We start from the raw sequence: 22,484 nt of genomic DNA, 5'->3' as shown, positions 1-22,484 counted from the left end.
TACATGAAAGTACTAACACAAATGCCTGTCCATGCATTAAGCTCTTAATTAAAAGCTTTTCTCCATGTTTCTCTACTATCTGAAGAATGGCAGGTAGCAAAAAGTAAGGGACTTTTTGGATTGGTGACCTAATTGTGATATGCCATTTCCAGAAGGAAATGACAATTCATTTACCTATAGATATAAGTCAATCTGCTAATTCCAGATCATGTTAATTTCTAATTTTTCTAGTCCTAAATTTTGTTCACCCCAAACTTTGAGAATTTTATTAATATTAAATTCATTCTAAATTCTGAAAAAAGTCATATGAAAGTATGTGCACATCTTTTATTTGTATTCTTCCTAATAATGTATGCATTTTAGAGCACAGTTTTGTACATATGCATATTTCTGGAAGCAAATTTCCTAATACAATGAGTTTTAATGTTATTTTCACTTATATATGCATTTTAGAAGCACTTTTCTATCTTTATACAGATGAATAAATATAAATTTCTGTATACATTTTCAATTGTAAATCTCATTGCAAAATTCAAGTAGTGTTATTTTCTATGTATTAGTTAATTAACTGAGTTCTCGTTTGTGCATGGTTTTGAAATTATTCATATTAAAAAGCTAAGCACCTGACATTCACTACCATCTCTATTTGCCTGGTACTTCTTGATGTTATCTTAGTTTCCAAAACTTTTAATTTAATTAAACGCATTTTATATTTTATGTGTATCTTTTTTTTTTACATTTATTTCATTTATTTTACTGTTTGGGGCCATGTTTCTAAGTTTTTTATCTGCATGCTTTTTACTTTGTTGTTTTGTGTTTGGAAATTTAAAAGCAATCCTCAAGTTTATTGATGAATGGGCCATAAATCCTTAACCAAATCACAAATCCTTGAAATCTATCAATGCATTCATTAATAAAAAGCAGAAAACAACCTTCCCTTCTGTAAACTTTACAAAAAAGTCATTTTCTGCCTTATATTCAACTACTTTACCATAGTGCCTCTGCCACTACATTGACAGTGTAGTGGCAGAGCAGTGCCCATGGCTGTTCTCATTGCCTTTCTTGGCCTGCCAAAAAAGGGCATGGCAAATCTCCTGGCACTGTAGACCACAAATTATAGCTGATAAGCAGCATGATTTGGATCAGTAAATCCTGGTGCATTCAGGCCTTCCCTGCTTGATCCTTAGCCATGTTTTTATTGCTTTGGCTTTGGTGGTTGAGTTTTTGCTAGTATATTGGAAAGCAACAAATTTAGCAGCCCTTGCAAATTTGCTTCCTGGATCCCCAGCTCTCAGAATGCAGAGGTGATGAGAAGTGAAAGTAGTGAAGATCTGCTTAGTGGAGATTAGTGGAGAATCATCAGGATGGCAGCTGGTGATGAGCGGGTTCCCCCACGGCTCTGTTCTGGGACCAATTTTCTTTAATCTTTTCATCAGTGACCTGGAAGAGGGGGTGACCAGTCTGCTGATCAAATTCATAGATCCTAAAATGGGGGCGGTGGTCACAACTGAGGAACAGGTACTCCAGAACCAGAAGGTTCTGGACAGACTATGGAAGTGGGGAGGGGACAACAGGATGGCATTCAATGGGGGTGAGTGTAAGGACTTGCACTTGTGACACAAGAATGGGTGTCACATGAACAGATGGGAGACAAGTGGCTAGAGAAGAGCACTTGAGAAAGGGATCTCAGGGTACTTGTCAACAGCCAGCTGAACATGAGCCAGCGTTGAGACACAGAGATTAAAAAGGCAAACACTACCCTTGGATGCATAGCCTGAAGCAAAGCTTCTAGATGGAGAGCGGTATTACTGCCACTCTATACTACTCTGGTGTACCTGCAAGTGGAATATTGTGTTCCATTGTGGGCTCCACATTGCAGGAAAGATATAGCCAGGTTGGAATTGGTGCAGTGCAGGGCCACAAGGATGGTGAACGGATTGCAGGGGAAGCTATATGAGGAGAGATTGAAGGAACTGAGTCTTTTCAGCCTGGAAAAAAGGAGGCTTTTGGCCACATGTACATACATGAGGGGGTGTCATGAGAAGGTGTGTCGAGACCAGTTTTTCCCAGTGGAGATGTCACAAAAGGACCTTTCTTTTCTTTTCAATCCTGAGCAGTGCTTATCACCCCAAGAGCTTGGATAGTGGAGATAGAAGTACGTAGATACACAGACAGCCATAACTCTTTTATTGACTACAGTATAAGGGAAATCACTTGCATTCACTCACACTAATTTTCATCCTTTCACGCTCACCAGGAAAACCCCACTTTGACTTGAGCAGTCTCAAATGGAGTGATAGGGGTCACAAACATTGCAGCACTGATGAGTTTGGCCCAATGAAACTTGCCAAGTCCTTGCTGAATATGCCTTACCTATTTGTTTAAACTCTTTATTCTTTAGGGCAGAACTCACTGTTCAGTCTCATCCAGTTCATTGCTTTACTTCTCCAGGAATGTTCTAGTCACTTATTTTCTTTACATTTCTTTAAAAGGTATCCTTGGGACTACTGCCAAGCATCATGACCTCTTCACTCTGACAGCATTTCTCTGCTTTTCATCTGGGAACTCAGGGTCCATTGTATTCCTGTCCTGCTTTTACCATTCTTCAGGTTTTCCCAGTTACTTTACCCAAAATATGCTCATTCATTCATCCATTCACTCATTACAGAGGAGGGCAGGACGAATTCCAATGGAGCAAATCTCAGGGAACCAAGGTTCAATTTGGATGTCAGGAACTACTTCCTGACAATTAGGACACCTAGGGTAAGGAATGGGCTTCCATGGAAGATGGTTGAAGCCCCATTGGTGAGGGGTTCAAGGATAGGCTGGACATGCACATGGTGGGCATGTCATGAGCAGAGCTGGCTGGAGCTGGAGGTCAGACTAGATGTCCAGGGAGACCCCTTCTGCTCTGTTTTTATGTTTCTATGTTCTGTATTTCTAAGAACACCAGAACTAGTTGGTTCATTAATTCATTCTATGTTAATTATTTAGTTAATTCTATGCATACGTAGAGGGTGAAAAGCCCTACAGCTCCCAACAACTCCCAGGCATCATAGTTGGCTGGGAAATTCTAGGACCTTTAGGATGTTTTTTCTTGTCTAAATGTGCATAGGATTGTGCCATTAATAGCCCAGAACACTGCTGATAAATCCATTCTTGATTGCCATTAATAAACTAACCAAGAAAAGGAATGGTAACCACGGTGTAATTCCTCATCTTGAGCAGGCATTTCCCCCCAGCAGTTTTTTCCTTTGATCTCTATTTTCTCTTTTCACATCATTTCACTTCATTTCGCTTGAGCTGAAGTTCCCAGTGGGAATGACTAGTGTCTTTGAGGTGTTCTTGGGCAATCAACCTTCACATGTGGCACAACTTCCGTCTTCTGTGCAACATTTTGTCGTCTCTGAGCTGCTGCATCTGATGTGGAAAGGGGCTGTTTATGTGGGACTCACTAGGAATGATGTCCTGCGCAGCTGCTGTGTATGCAGCATCCCTCTTCCATGTCATGTGCAGTCGTGCTGCTCTACCTGACATAGAAAAAGGGCTTACCAGGAATGGAACCCTATACAGACACTGCATAAGCAGTAACCCTCTTCCATGCCACCTGCCACAGCCTTGGTGGTTCTGTTCCTGAGATGCAAGAAGCTTGCCAGTTGCACGGCCTTCCTTCTGCAAGTGTCCATGGACTTTTCTTTCCTTGGCTCACTTTCCTAGGCTATGTGAAGCACGACTTGGCCCATGAATAACAGCTTGATTGATTCCACTTAGTTTTACCCAAACCCTAATTAATGCTATTTTCCCCCAGAAAAACTAGTCTACTGAGCATGTTCATACCACAGTGGGCTGTTAGTCTTCTCTCCCCATGTGCATACACAAAAATTTACAGAGACGTTAGCTTTTCCTATGCCTTTTGATATTGTGTGTGGATAGTGCTGTTATTCCTAAATAAACATTTGCACTTCACCATTGCACACAGGAAAAGGAAGGAATAATATCATATGAAAGGTTGAGATTATCTCATCTCATGAGATCATGACTGAGGCAAAATTAAATTTAAACCAAGAATGCAAAAGCTCATCACACATTCTGCTACATTTTTCTTTGCTGCAAATACAGCAAAATTGTATTAAATGTATTTGTGTTGTGTATACGTGATACAATGAGTGCTTCACTTCAGACTTGATTTCTTTCAGGAAAAAGGGTCATTCACAATGCCCCTGAAATGCTCAGGAAAGACTGTAGAAATGTATTATTTCGATCTGTTCAGCTAAAGTGGTAGTGCAGGTACAAAACTGGGGGCTGTGTGATGAGAGCTACAGAGGCAAGCTTTGCTAGGCAAACTCTCCCTCTCCGCCAGTGTCTAACTCCTTAAGAGTGCAGAACCTCAGGTTTAAGGACTAATCTGACCCTCTGGCCATCTCTAGATAGCTAAGCCCCCTTTTTCCAACTACCAGTCATTTGACGCTTTCCCTCCATTTGTGCTTTCTCCTCCTGCTTTCTGCTATTATAAAAGATTGGAACATTTTTCCTATGGCTTGCTGACTGATAGTAGGAACTTTAAGCTGCAGTGTTTGTTTTTATTATTACAACTACAGTTATATTTAGCCCACTTATTTTGTCTTTGGCCACATTCCTCAATGAAATGCAGCTTCCATGAAGGAGGTTTTGCCTCAAGACGGCTCAGATTTCCACTGAATTTTGCAGCTTTGACAGACCTCTCTTGTATGTGCTATAGGGGAGCTAGGCCTTTGTCTGAATGTTCAACTTTATTTGAATGTCTCTGTCCAATATACTTGTAAAAAGTAAAGCTGTATTCTATGGAGTTGCTCACTAGCCCTGTAATCCTGCATGCTGTTTTTCACTTTGATGCATAAATTTAAATGAGGAGATGGTTTTCCTGAACATCCTTATTTAATACACATAAGACTGCTATGTGGACTCACTCACTGAATTCCAGCAAGTGCAGTCAACTACTTTAATTCCATTATCCTTAAACCACCCTATTTGTTGAGTTCTTGATCATTATCACTTCATTTGAGTTCATTGCATTACTGCAACTTCCAAAATTTACTGTCAGGACATTTATACTGTATTCTCCAAAAGAGCTAAAAAGTTGACACTCTGACATTTCTACTGCCATTTTCTACTGGCATATGTATAAGACAAAGAATAGTAGCATATAGCACGAACCTAACAGAGGCAGAAGAGATTAAGAAGAGGTGGCAAGATTACACAGAAGAACTATGCAAGAAAGAGCTTAACGTCCTTGATAACCATGATGGGGTGGTCACTGACCTTGAGCCAGACATCATGGAATGTGAAGTCAAATGGGCCTTAGGAAGTCTGAGCAACAACAAAGCCAGTGGAGGTGACAGTATTCCAGCTGAGCTATTCAAAATCTTAAAAAAGCATGCAGTAAAATTGCTACACTCAATATGCCAGCAAATTTGGAAAACTCAACAGTGGCTATAGGATTGGAAAAGTTCAGTTTACATTCCAATTCCAAACAAGGGCAATGCCAAAGAATGTTCAAACTACTGCACCATTGCACTTATTTCACATGCTAGCAAAGTTATGCTCAAAATCCTACAAGCTAGGCTCCAGCAGTATGTCGACCGAGAACTTCCAGAAGTATAGGCAGGGTTTCACAGAGGCAGGGGAACGTGAGATACTTCAATTGGTTCAAAGTAGAGCTGCCAGGCTGCTGACAGGGACTGGGAGCTATGTTCACATGACCCCAGTCCTCTGTCAGCTTCACTGGCTTCCCATTGAAGTCCGGGCCCAATTCAAGGTGTTGGTGATGACCTATAAAGCCCTAAACGGCTTGGGTCCTGGTTACCTGAAGGAGCACTTACGTCCATATATGCCCGCCCGCCCCTTGAGATCTGTGGGAGATGCCCTTCTCCGGGAACCCTCCATGAAAGAAATTAGGAGGGTAGGTACTCGGAGGAGGGCTTTCTCTGTGGTGGCGCCCAGTCTATGGAATGCGCTCCCCAGAGAGGTCTGCCTGGCGCCGTCGTTACTTGTTTTTCGGCGCCAGGTGAAGACCTTTTTATTTAAGCATCATTTTAATTGTTAATAGTATTTGCTTATTTTATCTGGCCAGGGCGACTTATTTTATATTGTTATTTTTTATATTGTTATTTTTTGTATTTTAACTTTATGTTGTGAGCGGCCCCAAGGCTTCGGCGAATGGGGCGGCATAGAAATGTTTTAATTAATAAATAAAATAAATAAATAAGAACCAACAGGGACGCACTCCCCCTGTCCTTCTCCCTGCACAGGTCATCGTACAGGGTGACCAAGGCAGATTCAGTACCGTACCCGGGTCTGAAGCTGGACTGAAATGGGTCCAGATAATCAGTTTCATCCAAGAGAGCTTGGAGTTGTCCCGCCACCACCCGCTCCAACACCTTGCCCAGAAACGGGATGTTGGCCACTGGTCTATAATTAGTGGCCATCTTTGGATCCAGTGACGCTTTCTTCAGGACCAGTCGGACTACCGCCTCCTTTTAAGGGGCAGGTACTCGACCCTCCCTCAGAGAAGCATTAACCATTTCCAAGATCCAGATCCCAATCCCGTGCTTGGAGTTATTTATTAACCAAGACGGGCAAGGGTCCAATAGGCAAGTGGTGGGACGTACTCATTCTCAAACCAATTATCTAAAAACCCATGGAGAGGAGGAAGGGGAAGAGAATCACTGCTCATACCAGGTTTCTTTAAAAAAAGAAAACTTACTGACTGCTGTACAAGTAAAAAAAAAAATGTTTGCACACACTTCAGCAAGGATTAAGAAAGACTTGATTGATCTGTGTGAGGGGACAGGATGCACTTGAAGAGAACCCTTTTCTCAAATACTCTTCTCTACTAATTAAAACAAATTAAATGTGTGAGCTGCTAAACTTTTACATCTGACATTTACTTCTTCAGCATCCCAGGAGATTTTCTAAGGAATAGAACTAACATTTCATGTGAATGTTCATTTTCAAAATGCAACTTTCATAATGTCGATAATAACAACCCTGTCTCTTAAAAATATTAAAATTTACATCATTCTTATAATACATAACAAAAGAAAATTTCAGGTGATGCATTGTTAATGTGACTCATGGGTATGTTGCTGTCATTTGGAGTGTACTTTAATAAGTATTGTCTGGCTGTCCTGCAATGCATTGCTCAAAAAGATGAAATTTGGGGCACATTACTATGCATATGTATCAAGGAATGCATATGTTTCCACTGGAGAAGGAAATGGCAACCCACTCCAGTATCTTTGCCATGAAAACCCCATGTAAAGTACCAAAAGGCAAAAAGATATGATGCCGTAAGATGAGCCCCTCAGGTCAGAAGGTGTCCAATATGCTACTGGGGAAGAGCGGAGGGCTAGTACTAGTAGCGCAAGAAAGAATGAAGCGACTGGGTCAAAGCCAAAAGGACACTCAGTTGCTGATGTATCTGGTGGTGAAAGGAGAGTCCGATGCTGCAAAGATCTATACTCCAGAGCAACCTGGAATGTAAGATCCATGAATCAAGGCAAGCTGCATGTGGTCAAACAAGAGATGACAAGACTGAACATCGACATCTTGGGAGTCAGTGAACTAAAATGGACAGGAATGGGTGAATTTAATTCAGATGACCATCAGGTATACTACTGCGGGCAAGAATCCCTCAGAAGAAATGGAGTAGCCTTCATAGTCAATAAAAGAGTAGGAAAAGCAGTAGTGGGATGCAATCTCCAAAAAGACAGAATAATCTCTGTTCAAATCCAATGCAAACCATTCAACATCACAGTAGACCAAGTATATGCCTCAACCACTGGTGCTGAAGAGACTGAAGCTGACCAGTCTACGAAGGCCTACAACACCTTCTAGAATTAACATCCAAAAATGATGTCCTTATCATCATGGGGGATCGGAATGCTAAAGTAGCAAGCCAAAAGATAACCGGAATAATAGGCAAGTTTGACCTTGGAGTACAAAATGAAGCAGGGCACAGGCTCGTAGAATTTTGTCAAGAGAATACCATGTTCATAGCAAACACTCTTTTCCAACAACCCAAGAGATGACTCTACACATGGACATCACCAGACGGTCAACACAGAAATCAAATTGACTATATGCTCTGCAGCCAAAGATGGAGAAGCTCTATAGAGTTAGTAAAAACTAGACCAGGAGCTGACTGTGGCTCAGATCATGAGGTTCTTGTTGAAAAATTTAGGCTTAAATTGAAGAAAGGAGGGAAAAGCACTAGGCTGCTCAGGCACGATTTAAATCATAACCCTGATGAATATACAGCAGAGGTAACAAGTAAATTTAAGGAATTAGATCTGATAGACAGAGTGCCTAAGGAACTATGGACGGAATTTCACAACATTGTACAAGAGGTAGCAACTAAAACCAATCCAAAGAAAAAGAAATGCAAGAAAGCAAAATGCCTGTCTGAGGAAGCTTTACAAATAGCTGAGGAAAGAAGGGAAGCGAAAGGCAAGGGAGAAAGAGAAAGATACACCCAATTGAATGCAGAATTCCAGAGAATAGCTAGAAGAGATAAGAATGCCTTCTTAAATGAACAGTACAAAGTAACAGAAGAAAACAATAGAATAGGGAGAACCAGAGATCTCATTAAGAAAATTGGAGATATGAAGGGAACGTTTCATGCAAAGATGGGCATGATAAAGGACCAAAATGGCAGGGACCTAACAGAGGCAGAAGAGATTAAGAAGAGATGGCAAGATTACACAGAGCTTGTATAGTTATACAAGAAAGGTCTTAACATCCCTGATAACCACAATGGGGTGGTCACTGACCTCAAGTCAGATGTCCTGGAATGTAAAGTCAAATGGACCTCAGAAAGTCTGAGCAACAACAAAACTAGAGGGGGTGATAGTATTCCAGGTGAGCTATTCAAAATCTTACAAGACAATGCAGTAAAAGTCCTACACTCAATAAGCCAGCAAATTTCAAAAACTCAACAATGGCCACAGGATTGGAAAAGGTCAGTTTACATTCCAATCCCAAAGAAGGCCAATGCCAAAGAATGTCCAAACTACCACACCATTGCACTCATTTCACATGCTAGCAAAGTTATGCTCAAAATCCTACAAGCTAGGCTCCAGCAGTATGTGGACTGAGAACTACCAGAAGTACAGCAGGATTTCGAAGAAGTAGAGGAACTAGAGATCAAATTGCCAACATATACTGGATCATGGAGAAACCTAGGGAGTTCCAGAAAAACATCTACTTCTGCTTCGTTGACAATGCTAAAGCCTTTGATTTTGTGGATCACAACCAATTGTGGCAAGTCCTTAAAGAGATGGGAGTACCAGACCATCTTATTTGTCTCTTGAGAAACCTATATGCAGGTCAAGAAGGAAGAGTGTGTACTGGGCACGGAACCACTGATTGGTTCAAAATTGAGAAAGGAGTTCGGCAAGGCTGTATACTGTCTCCCTGCCTATTTAACTTATATGCAGAGCACATCAGGAGAAAGGCGGGGCTAGGTGAATCACCAGTTGGAATTCAGATTGCTGGGAGAAATATCAACAACCTCAGATATGCAGATGATACCACTCTCATGGCAGAAAGTGAGGAGGAACTAAAGAGCCTCTTGATGCGGGTGAAGGAGGAGAGTGCAAAAGTTGGCTTGAAACTCAACATTAAGAAAACTAAGATCATGGCATCCTGTCCTCTCACTTTCTGGCAAATAGCTGGGGAAGAAATAGAGGTAGTGACAGATTTTATTTTCCTGGGCTCCAAGATCACCGCAGAGGGGGACTGCAGCAAAGAAATTAAAAGACACTTGCTTCTTGGGAGGATAGCTATTGCAAATCTAGATAGCATAGTAAAAAGTAGAGACATCACCCTGCTAACAAAAGTGCGTATATTCAAGGCTATGGTTTTCCCAGTTGCAATGTATGGCAGTGAAAGCTGGACCATAAGGAAGGCTGAGTGCCAAATAATTGAGGCTTTTGAAATGTGGTGCTGAAGAAGACTCCTACAAGTCCCTTGGACTGAAGGAGAGCAAACCAGTCAGTCTTAGACGAGATCAACTCTGACTGCTCTTTAGAAGGCCAGATCCTGAAGATGAAACTCAAATACTTTGGCCACCTAATAAGAAGGAAGAACTCCCTGGAGAAGCGTCTAGTGAAGGGAACAATAGATGACAAAAGAAGAATAGGACGGCAGAGGATGAGGTGGCTGGATGGAGTCACTGAAGCAGTCAGTGTGAGCTTGAGTGAACTCCAGGGGATGGTGGAGGACAGGAAGGCCTGGAGGAATGTTGTCCATGGGGTCACGATGGGTCGGCACGACTTCGCGACTAACAACAACACCAACAATGTATCAAGGATCAGCAAGGCCTCAACAGTTGAATTACATACAATTTTGCACATCCTGCTACGCAAAGAATATTAAATACATGCAAAATGGGGCAAATAATGGGACTCTGCAACCATTAGCTTTTGCTTAAGGTACATTTATATTCATTGTAACGGGGTGATTAAAATGGGGAAAGGTATGATTGATGCATATCCTGAAGGAGGCATCCCTGGGCCCAGAGGTGGGCACCAACTTTAGACCAGTGGCCAACATCCCGTTTTTGGGCAAGCTGTTAGAACAGGTGGTGGTGGGACAGCTCCAGGCACTCTTGTATGACATGGATTATCTGGACCCATTTCAGTCCGGCGTCTGACCTGGTTATGGTACTGAATCTGCCTTGATCGCCTTGTATGATGACCTGTGCAGGGAGAGGGAGAGTGGGGATATGTCTCTGTTGCTTCTCCTGGACCTCTGAGCAGCTTTTGATACTATCGACCATGGTATCTTTCTGGATTGGCTGGCCGGGTTAGGAGTAGGAGGCTCTGCGTGACGGTCTGGCCAGCCTATTCCAGAAGGTGGTGCTGGGGGATCATAGGCTCTGCACCCTGGCAGCTGTGCCATGGGGTTCCACAGGACTTTATTTGTCGCCCATGCTCTTTAACATCTACATGAAACCACTGGGAGAGGTCATCAGAAGGTTTGGGCTTTGGAGTCACCAGTACGCTGATGACACCCAGCTCTACCTCTCATTTACATCTACTCCAGGTGAGGCAGTGGACGTTCTGAACCAGTGCCTGGTCGAGGTAATGGGCTGTATGAGGACCAATAAACTAAGCCTCAATCCAGATAAGATGGAAGTCCTGTTGGTGGGCAAGTTGAGGTTTCAGGTAAGTGACTTTGACCTTGTCCTGGACGGGGAAGCACTCCCACTAAAGGGCAGGGTCCGCAGCTTTGGAGTACTCCTTGACCCAGAGCTGTCACTGGAAACCCAGGTGGCGGTGGTAGCAAGGAATGCTTTCTTGCAGCTGGTGTATCAGCTGCGTCCTTACCTGGATGAACACTGCCTAGCAACGGTGATTAATTCTCTGGTAACCTCCCAGTTATATTACTGTAACACACTCTAAGTTGGGCTGCTCTCGAAAACGATATGGATACTTCAGCTGGTACAGAACAGAGCAGCCAGGCTGCTGATAAGGACTGGTCATTATTCTCACATAACACCAGTCCTCTACCACCTCCACTGGCTTCCAGTTGAAGGCCAGGCTGAATTCAAGGTGCTGGTTTTGACCTATAAAGCCCTGAATATCTTGGAACCAGGATACCTGAAGGAATGCCTCCTTCCTTATATGCCCTCACGCCCCTTAAGATATGCAGGAGAGACCCTTCTCTGGGAACCCTCCCTGAAGGAGGTAAAAAGTACATCTACCCGGAGCAGGGATTTCTCTGCGTTGGTGCCCAGATTGTGGAATACGCTCCCCAGAGAGGTGTGCCTGGTGCCGAGTTTATATTCTTGTGGGCACCAGGTAAAAACCTTTTTATTTAATCATCATTTTAAAAATTAGTATTTTAATGTTTTAGCAGTCGCTTTTGACTTTGATTTAAATTTTTATTGGACTGTGTTATTTATTTATAGATATGTTATTCTATTGTATTTCAATTTTAAGGATTGTAAGTCTTAAAATGAGATGCCATGCATAAGGGACAGCACACAAATGCTTTAAATAAATAAATAAAATATAAAATGATAGGAGACATGGAATAAGAGATTTGCTATGGAAGTGTTCCAGTGGGTAATCCTCTCTTTGAAAAGGAAATTAGAAGTCTAAAAGTGAAAGTCCAGAGGAGAACATAAAATGTACAAAAAGTTCACTTTCAGTTCAGCTTCTAATACATGGAAATTGGATAAGTCTGTTAATGAAAGGGCCTGAATGTGTTCACAGATTCATGTCAAATGCCAAAAGGGAAAGGAAATTACTCCTAGTGCTTCTTCAGTCATGGCACAAATTAACTTAGAAAAGTCATTATAACATGAGGAAGTGATGCCCAGCACATTAGATGGCTTTACACAATGGCTAAGATAAATACACAGAAGACTGATCTATCAAAAGCTATTAGCTTGCCACTTGTTTATCTATTTATATTATCCATATTATCTATCCTTCCATACTGTGTTTGTAAGACTATGAATAATGTCAGAATTGAAACTCAAGCATTGGAGAGAAGTTCAAACAAAAATTCACAACCACAGAAATTTAAAGTAGCATCTGTTTTGACTCTGAGTAGACAAATATAGGATTGCACACAGTTTTCAGTTACAATCACAATAAATGGCCTTGCAAAAAGGATCAATTTCCTGTTAAATATGCAATTTAATATTATTGTCTTCACTATATATATACTCCAGGGGCTGTAGAGTTGTATTTTGTTTGTTGTTTTTTTGTTTCTGCTCTCATGCTGTGCAGCTACCTTGTTCCATTCTCTGAATTTCAGTTCTTCTCATCACTTTTAATAGCTAATTTTGCTATTTTGTAGGCAGACGAATAAATGTTAACAGCTTGTATTAAAGATTTTACATCCCATCTGTTAAAAGCACTTAACAGAAACAATGCCCCTTGTAAAGAAGTTATGATAAAATGAAGAGCTATGGCATGTTAGATAGTTTAGCTGTGGTAAAATACGTTGTTAAAATATCATATATATATTCATGAGAGAATGAGTAATTATTCATTAAAGGAACATACAAGGCTATCTTATGTTTTCTTATGTTGCATAGAATTAGTAATTGTAATATTCTATATTTTATCCTGTTTATATTCCAATTCCAAAGAAGGGTAATGCCAAAGAGTGTTCAAACTACCACACCATTGCACTCATGTCACATGCTAGCAAAATCATGCTCAAAATCCTACAAGCTAGGCTGCAGCAGTATGTGAACTGAGAACTACCAGAAGTACAGGCAGGTAGTTGGAGAGACAGAGAAACTAGAGATAAAATTGCCAACATACACTGGATCATGGAGAAACCTAGGGAGTTCCAGAAAAACATCTACTTCTGCTTCGTTGACTATGCTAAAGCCTTTGATTGTGTGGATCACAACCAATTGTGGCAAGTTCTTAAAGAGATGGGAGTACCAGACCATCTTATTTGTCTCTTGAGAAACCTATATGCTGGTCAAGAAGCAACAGTGAGAACTGGACATGGAACCACTGATTGGTTCAAAATTGAGAAAGGAGTTCGGCAAGGCTGTATACTGTCTCCCTGCCTATTTAACTTATATGCAGAGCACATCAGGAGAAAGGCGGGGCTAGGTGAATCACCAGTTGGAATTCAGATTGCTGGGAGAAATATCAACAACCTCAGATATGCAGATGATACCACTCTCATGGCAGAAAGTGAGGAGGAACTAAAGAGCCTCTTGATGCGGGTGAAGGAGGAGAGTGCAAAAGTTGGCTTGAAACTCAACATTAAGAAAACTAAGATCATGGCATCCTGTCCTCTCACTTTCTGGCAAATAGCTGGGGAAGAAATAGAGGTAGTGACAGATTTTATTTTCCTGGGCTCCAAGATCACCGCAGAGGGGGACTGCAGCGAAGAAATTAAAAGACGCTTGCTTCTTGGGAGGAAAGCTATGGCAAATCTAGATAGCATACTAAAAAGCAGAGACATCACCCTGCCAACAAAAATGTGTATATTCAAGGCTATGGTTTTCCCAGTTGCAATGTATGGCAGTGAAAGCTGGACCATAAGGAAGGCTGAGTGCCAAAGGATTGAGGCCTTTGAAATGTGGTGCTGAAGAAGACTTCTACAAGTTCCTTGGACTGAAGGAGAGCAAACCAGTCAGTCTTAGACGAGATCAACCCTGACTGCTCTTTAGAAGGCCAGATCCTGAAGATGAAACTCAAATACTTTGGCCAACTAATGAGAAGGAAGGACTCCCTGGAGAAGAGTCTAATGCTGCAAACAATAGATGACAAAAGAAGAATGGGACGGCAGAGAATGAGGTGAAGCAGTCGGTGTGAGCTTGAGTGAACTCCAGGGGATGGTGGAGGACAGGAAGGCCTGGAGGAATGTTGTCCATGGAGTCACGATGGGTCGGCACGACTTCGCGACTAACAACAACACCAACAACAATGTATCAAGGACCAGCAAGGCCTCAACAGTTGAATTACATGTAATTTTGCACATCCTGCTACACAAAGAATATTAAATACATGCAAAATGGAGCAAATAATGGGACTCTGCAACCATTAGCTTTTGCTTAAGGTACATTTATATTCATTGTAATGGGGTGATTAAAATGGGGAAAGGTATGATTGATGCATATCCTGAAGGAGGCATCCCTGGGCCCAGAGGTGGGCACCAACTTTAGACCAGTGGCCAACATCCCGTTTTTGGGCAAGCTGTTAGAACGGGTGGTGGTGGAACAGCTCCTGGCACTCTTGGATTAAATGGATTATCTGGACCCGTTTCAGTCCGGCTTCTGACCTGGTTATGGTACTGAATCTGCCTTGATCGCCTTGTATGATGACCTGTGCAGGAAGAGGGAGAGTCGGGGTATGTCCCTGTTGCTTCTCCTGGACCTCTGAGCAGCTTTTGATACCATCAACCATGGTATCCTTCTGGATTGGCTGGCCGGGTTAACAGCAGGAGGCTCTGCATGACAGTCTGGCCAGCCTATTCCAGAAGGTGGTGCTGGGGGACCATAGCTCTGCACCATGGCAGCTGTGCCATGGGGTTCTGCAGGACTTTATTTGTCCCCCATGCTCCAAGGGATGGTGGAGGACAGGAAGACCTGGAGGAATGTTGTCCATGGGGTTGCGATGAGTCAGACATAACTTTGCAACTAGCAACAACAAATGCTTTATCCACTTTTGCCTAGATGAGTTCAGGGGAAATTAATACTTCCACTTAAATTATCCTCCCCACAACCATACAAAGTAGTAGAGATGAAAGACAGGCAGGCAGGCAGGCAGACATTAATATTCCTTTCTCAGCTTTGTGAGGAATATTAATTCATAGTCCACAAATATTTCTGTGTGACCATCTGAGCGGTACTGTTTTCAAAATGGGTATTTTAATAAAAGAATGGTAAACTCATTGCTGACGCAATGTAAATCCTCTTCCCATGCAAATGAGTATCAGCATCTTTTCTAATCAGTTGATTTAAATATATTTACATTCAATGTTAGCATGTTTAAATGGAGCAACATTTGTTTTTTGTTTTGATTTTTTTTTAAATCTCAGATAAAGCCTTACCCTAGACATTTCACTATTACAATTTGGTTATATGAAGTGACTCTGGTAAAATTTCCCAAAATAATCCTGCAAATGGGAACTTCATTAGGAGTAGAGGGGCAACATAAAAATGCATAAATAAATAAATACCCTCATGTATATCCACTTGTTTTAACTCTTAATTTTCTTAGCTGGTATCTCTTGGTTATTTTTAATGGGCCTGTCAGTGCAGTTCCATGTAAGCAAGCATCTGGCAGTGGACAAAATGGAAAAAAAAAATAATTCCAGAAATTTTCTCCAGTGCCATACTGTTCTCTTAGCTTGAGAAACTGCTAAATTGTTAAGGACCAGAGACAGACACAGAGTTTAAACTGAAAGCAGTTGTAGAAAGCTGGGTTTTTGCATGCTTTTGTTTTTCAGAGATCTGATCAGCAACCAGGGTAATAGCTGTAAAAGTAAAGTTTTTTGTGTGTTTAGCCAGAAAAAAAGGCCAACAATTCCCAGCCACTGTGAAGTCAAAGCACTTTTTTCTGTCCAAAAATGGATAGGATTGTTCCTAAGACTCTACTTCCAAGATGCTTGGGGGTTTTTTTGTTTTTTTGTTTTTGTAAGTATGATACAACAGATATATCTTAAGTCTCTTCCAGTGTTTTTTCATCACCACAAGGAAAGAAAGTGGGAAACAGTTTGGACTTTAAGTATCTTATCACTCTGGGAAATGGAGTACGCTTTATGGTGAAAAACCAATTTCTATTTAGGATATTCTTGGATTTCTTGTGCAGATTTAGTAATTACATCACTGTAGCATGTGACAGGATCAGGGAACATCCCCTCCACAAAAAAATAAATACAGGAAATGATTAAAGCAGCAAATCCCAACCTGATAATGCCCCACTCCTTATTTTGGACAAGAACTTCCATCATCCCTTATCGGATCCCATGGTAGTTGATGCTAGAAAGTTATCATGTGTAGCTGTCATGAGGGGGAGCCTGGTATGTAAACATTCCACACATTCTAGAGCAATGAAACTAAAGTCCTTTATTGCTAATTGTCTACAAGATTTACAGTTCTATAGATAAGTTCCCTAATAGCGGTCCTTGCTAAGCAGATGTCAGCCCCATAATGGCTTCTCTTCCTGAGCCCACGTGGGATCATTCTCCCAAGTCACGCCTGTCCTCCCTCTTACGCAGTCTACTTTGTAGCTGTTCAAATCGGCGTAAAATACGTCTGTTCTGGGCTCTTGAAAAATCCACAACACCTATTGTGTCTTCTGTTTCTGGCTCAGGGAGACCATCAGAGGGGGAAGAGGCAGTTTGCTCTGCCTCCTTCTGAGTAGAACTTGCAGTTTCCTCTTTCTCATGACTCTCTGTCTCTGATAAAGGTCCAGGCGTTTGCTCAACATGCTGGGGCTCAGAGGAAGACGCAGTAGCTGGCTCAGCCGTCCCTGCATTGGGTTGTGGGGTCGACTCTTGGGCACTGGGTGCCAAGTGCAAGGTCTCCTCGTGAGTCACTGTTTCTGTTGAAGCTTCATGCACGACAGTAGCCTCCTCATATAGCTTTGATCCAATTGCACTTGATCACACTGAAATGCATATAATATTTACTATATCTCTTGGGCTGTGGTGTGATTCCAAAGTAGTCCCAAACTCCTGTACAGGGGTTACAAAGTTGTACCCCTAGTTGTACCCCTACTGTATCCCTTTCAGGGTTCTCCTGAAAGGAGTGGTGAGCCAAACAAGGTGACAGCTATTTCTCAGACCATCTCAATGAACACCTGTTTTCCTCTGCAGAGGAGGGCAGGACACATTCTAATGGAGCACAGCTCTGGGAACCAAGGTTCAATTTGGATGCCAGGAAGTACTTCCTGACAATTAGGGCCACAATGGGCCTCTATGGGAAGTGGTTGAAGCCCCAGTGGTGTGGGTGTTCAAGGACAGGCTGAACATGCACATGGTAGGCATGTCATGAATAGAGCCAGCTGAAGCCAGGGGTCAGACTAGATGGCCATCCATCAGACAGTACATTGGTCTATCCTAAAACTCCTCTATTTCTTAACCAGGATATCATGTAGCACTTTGGCAAAGGCCTTGCTGTAATCCAGATAAACCGCATTCACTGTGTCCCCTTTCTAGCCATCTCAAAACCTTGTCATAGAATTCTACAAGGTATATCTGGCAGGACCTTTTTTGGTGGGGGGGGGTGCCACATTGCATGGCCACCAACCTCCCTTCCCTCTCGGGTTACTAGATCTCTTGCTATTATGAGCCTTTGCATTTTCCTTCCTAGAATGGACATAAGGCTAACCAATCTGAAATTCCCCATGTCCCCTCTACTACCCTTTCACAACCCTTTCTGAGTATGGCTGTATTACACTGTTACTGTTTTAAGAACCTTGGGTTCATGTATTATGTAGCAATACAATTTTAGATACTGACCTTAATGCTCTTACAGTCCACCTCTTTTCTTATTTTAACCATGGAGCACACTGTGGTGTGACAGGATCATAGACATGTTTATTCATATTTGTTCCAAAACAATATAATAAATATTATATGATATCATGATGTTAGATGATATCCCTTAAACCAGTCTCACCTGATGGACTATGTTGCAAAACTTTTCAGCCCAAAGAGTTTTTGTTTATTTTTATTTATTTATTTTATTTATTAAAACATTTCTATGCTGCCCCATTCACCAAAGCCTCGGGGCAGCTCACAACACACAGTAAAATACAAAAGATAACAATATAAAAATAACAATTAAAAATAAATAATATAAAAGAAGTCGCCCTGGCCAGATAAAATAAGCAAATACTGTTAACAATTAAAATAATGCTTAAATAAAAAGGTCTTCACCTGGCGCCGAAAAACAAGTAACGATGGCGCCAGGCAGACCTCTCTGGGGAGCGCATTCCATAGATTGGGCACCACTGCAGAGAAAGCCCTCCTCCGAGTACCTACCTCCTAATTTCTTTCTGTTTCATATGCAGAAAAGTCAAAGGGAAATCAATAACACCACACAGGGTAGCCCGCTGGATAGCTATCAAACTAGCCTACCAAATAGCCAGAATGGCAATCTCATAACAACCAAAAGCCGACTCAACCAGAGCAATGGCAACATCTGCAGCATTATGTGCCGGTATCCCAGTGGAGGACGTACCCAAAGTAGCAGCATGGCCCAACCCATCTACATTTGTCCAGCACTACCAGCTTGATGTTCAAGAAAGACAGGACTTTTTTTTTTTGGATGGGTGATTTTGTCAGCAGTCTTTTGATGATGACTCCACCCCACGACCATTCCAAGATTGCTAATTGACCATGTGTGTGATGCACAGAGACCACAAAGAAGAAAGTAAGTTTGCTTCCCTGTAGCACTGTGAGTGGTCATCTGTGCATTCACACAACCCACCCACCAGCTGTTCATCAGTGTCACATGCAGTACAAATCACTTACCGCAACATCCATGCTCTCGCTCCAAGGCCCAGCCAAAAGTGTCACAAGAACTGGAGAAAACTGTGGAAACCCTACCTTTATATAGTATCAGGGAAGCGGGGGACAGGACTCTGGTCAAAATGCCTAGCTAGAGAATCTCTGTTATCCAACAACAGGCCCTGCACAGGTGCAGAGCCCATATGTGTGAATGCACAGATGACCACTTGAAGAACATTGGTTACAGGTAAACAACTTTTTCATGCATGTGTGTGTGTGTCTGTGTGTTAGTGTTGTTTTTCTATGGCTAACTTTGCATGAAATTATGGAAATTTTTAAAATGGTCTGCAAACAATGGAATTTGTCTGAGCCTTTTAAAGCTGCCTGTGTTAGTGGCAAATTCCATATTTTAATTATGCCCTGTATGACATTTCTGAATTGTCAGCCAATCAGTTTAATAGAATGACCATGAGTATAATAGAAAAGGAGAAAATGTCAGTCCCAATCTGCTTTCTCCATACCATACATAATTTTCTGCAGTTGTATAAAATCCCCTTTACTTGTTCTTTTTTGCTTTCCCTAATCTAAAGGTCCTTTTAAAGTCTGTCATTCTATATACACATTTGTATACTAAACAACATCATCAAAGAGATGAACATAATATAAGATTGTTGATCTTTTTAAATGTAATTATTACTAAGAAGGTTGATGTAAAACAAATTTGTTGAAGCTTTTGTCGAAAAATTCCTTCTAAGTTTTGACCAACATAGTGAGAGATATAGAAATTCACTTTCTGAAGAAACTCCGATAGTAAGGAACACACCCTTATTTCTATAGCCAGCTCTGATGCTAAAGCATCCCATAATTCAAGGAAGCCAATAATATATAAGAGGCTGGGTGAGTGAAATCGTGAGATTCCTTGGGCCTGAAAGGCAGAGTGTGGAGGCAGGGAAGATCATGTAGCAGGCCACTGGTGGAAACACATGCACAAGGGAAGTTGGATGTTTAATGTTTTAACGGCCAGACAGTGTCTTACCAGTAGGGAAAGAGTCATAACAACATACAAGTCATAAGTCTTTTCAGTCTTGAATGTGTGAAGGATTAAAATCAGCACAGGGGTAGAACTATGTATGACAGCCCTGCCTTCTATATATCCAGGAGTGCCAACCTCACCACTCTCACTTCAGACTTTTGATACTGAACTGGCAAGGTCTCAAAGGACATTCGAATCATGTTCTTCTGAGCACAGACAGAACAGTAATGTTTATGTGTGCATGCACATGCAATTGCTTACATGTGTGAACTAAGAGTGAGTGGCAATTTTATTGGATTCTTTCTGTTATTATTTTTGCAAAATTCTTTATAAACAGGTTGGAAAGAGTGTATGTGAATACAGGAAAATATATAGCTCTTTGTGCTGAAATATCTACCAATATCAATATCTACTGATATCTACAATAACTGCTGAAGTCGATACATCAACATTTACTGATTTTGTTCAATGCAGTTGGGTGAGGAACTGAATTGAATTTTGTCCAATTTTCAATAACAACAGAATTCATGAATATATTCTTATGTGTAACAAAAAGAAATACAATTCTTCTTTGTAATAATAGTTTATACACTGGATTAGCTCACATCTGGATATCAAGGTAAAGTGCACCTCATGTGAGATCTATTTTTCCTAAACTCCTTTAAGTGTGCAAGCAATAATTATCATAATCCACTCTTGTTTCTGTGAAATTACTAGTCTCATCTGTTGGAAATATATAGTTATTAATGAGGAAATGTTGCTGTAAATAAAAAAGAGTTTGTGGTACAAGTTTCTTTGTGTTCTGACAGAGTAATTGATCACCCCTTCTTCAGTTCCCTGGCTAGTTCTCCAACTACATCAATAAATACCCTCAAAGATGCTGATGGTCTTCTTGAAATATTTCTTTTAACATTTCTTGCATGTTTTGCCCAAACATTTCCTTCCAAATCATCTCAAAATGTCACTTCAGGCAAAATTCAGTGTCAACTGTAATGGACAAATTATACATGGAATGCAAACATGGTTTCTGCAAAAACAGGTCCAGACAGACAAACCGTGTGGAATTCTATGACAAGGTTTTGAGGTGGCTAGACGGAGGGGATGTGGTGGATGTGGTTTACCTGGCTTTCAGCAAGGCCTTTTGGAATAGACCAATGCACCAATGGATTAGGGCATGGCTGACAGACCAAAAACAGAATGTTACTTTTAGTGGAGAATCATCAGGATGGCAGACGGTGATGAGTGGGATCCCTCAGGACTCATTCCTGGGACCAATCCTGAAAATCCCTTTTCATCAATGACCTGGAGGAGGGGGTGACAAGTCTACTGGACAAATTTGTAGATGATACTAAAATGGGGGGAGGTGGCTACTACTGAGGAGCAGGTACTCTGGTTCCAAAAGGATCTGGACAGACTATGGAAGTGGACATAAGACAACAGCATGGTGTTCAATGTGGATAAGTGCAAGGTCTAGCACTTGAAGCCTAAGAAAGGGAGTCATGAGTACAGTTAGGGGACAAGTGGCTGGAGAACAACACTTGTGAAAGGGACCTCGGGGTACTGGTTGACTGCAGGCTAAACATGAGTCAGCAGTGTGATGTGATGGCCAAGAGAGCCAACACCACCCTTGGATATATAGCCAGAAGTGTGGCTTCTAGATCGAGAGAAATATTTCTATCACTCTATACAACTCTTGTGTGCCCAGTTTGGAGTATTGTGTTCAGTTCTGGGCTCCTCATTACAAGAGGGATGTGACAAGGTTGGAATCAGTGCAGTGAAGGGCCACAAGGATGGTGGCTGGTTTGCAGTGTAAGCTATATGAGGAGAGACTGAGGGAGCTGCATCTTTTCAACCTTGAGGAGATGATACTCAGCAGGGACCTGTTAGCGACATACAGGTACATGAGGGGATGCCACACAGACATTGGTCACAACCTTTTTCCCTCTGCAGTGGAGGGTAGGACGAGTTCCAATGGAGCAAAGCTCAAGGAACCAAGATTTAGGGTGGATGCCAGGAAGCTTATACTGTTAACTTGTTTTATATTGTTAATTTATAGTATTTTAATTGATCTATTTGTAAGCTGCCCCGAGGCTTCGGTGAATGGGGCGGCATAGAAATTTTCTAAATAAATAAATACATACATACATACTTCTGGATGGTTGGGACCCTTAGGGTATAGAATGGGCTTCCACAGGAGGTGGTTGAAGCCCCATCGGTGAGGGTGTTCAAGGACAGGCTGGACATGCACATGGTAGGCATGGCATGAGCAAAGCTGGCTGGATCCAGGGGTCAGACTGAATGGGCCAGGAAGCCCCTTCTGACTCCTGGATTTTTATTTTTCCAAAATAAGTAGATTGAATGGTTGGAAAATTCTAATTTTTGAAGTGTATATGAGAAAAGCAGCAAGAAAAGGTTGTTAATCTAACCCTAGATAATTTTCCTGCTCCAAATTAGCTCCAAGCATCTC

At 41.6% G+C, this 22,484-nt stretch overlaps 1 long non-coding RNA gene across 1 annotated transcript; it reads left to right on the top strand.

Annotated features, from left to right (window-relative positions):
• Nucleotides 1-1,789: 1,789 nt before the first annotated feature.
• LOC123033672 lies at nucleotides 1,790-21,831 on the top strand. The gene is made up of 3 exons (XR_006416625.1): nucleotides 1,790-1,841; nucleotides 2,872-2,877; nucleotides 21,730-21,831. It is a non-coding gene; the product is annotated as an uncharacterized LOC123033672 (long non-coding RNA).
• The last annotated feature ends 653 nt before the right edge of the window (nucleotides 21,832-22,484 follow it).

Source organism: Varanus komodoensis, unplaced genomic scaffold (assembly GCF_004798865.1).
Source record: "Varanus komodoensis strain SLA01 unplaced genomic scaffold, ASM479886v1 scaffold65, whole genome shotgun sequence".
In the NCBI taxonomy this organism is placed as follows: Eukaryota; Metazoa; Chordata; class Lepidosauria; order Squamata; family Varanidae; genus Varanus; species Varanus komodoensis.
This window is presented reverse-complemented; position numbering and strand designations above follow the sequence as displayed.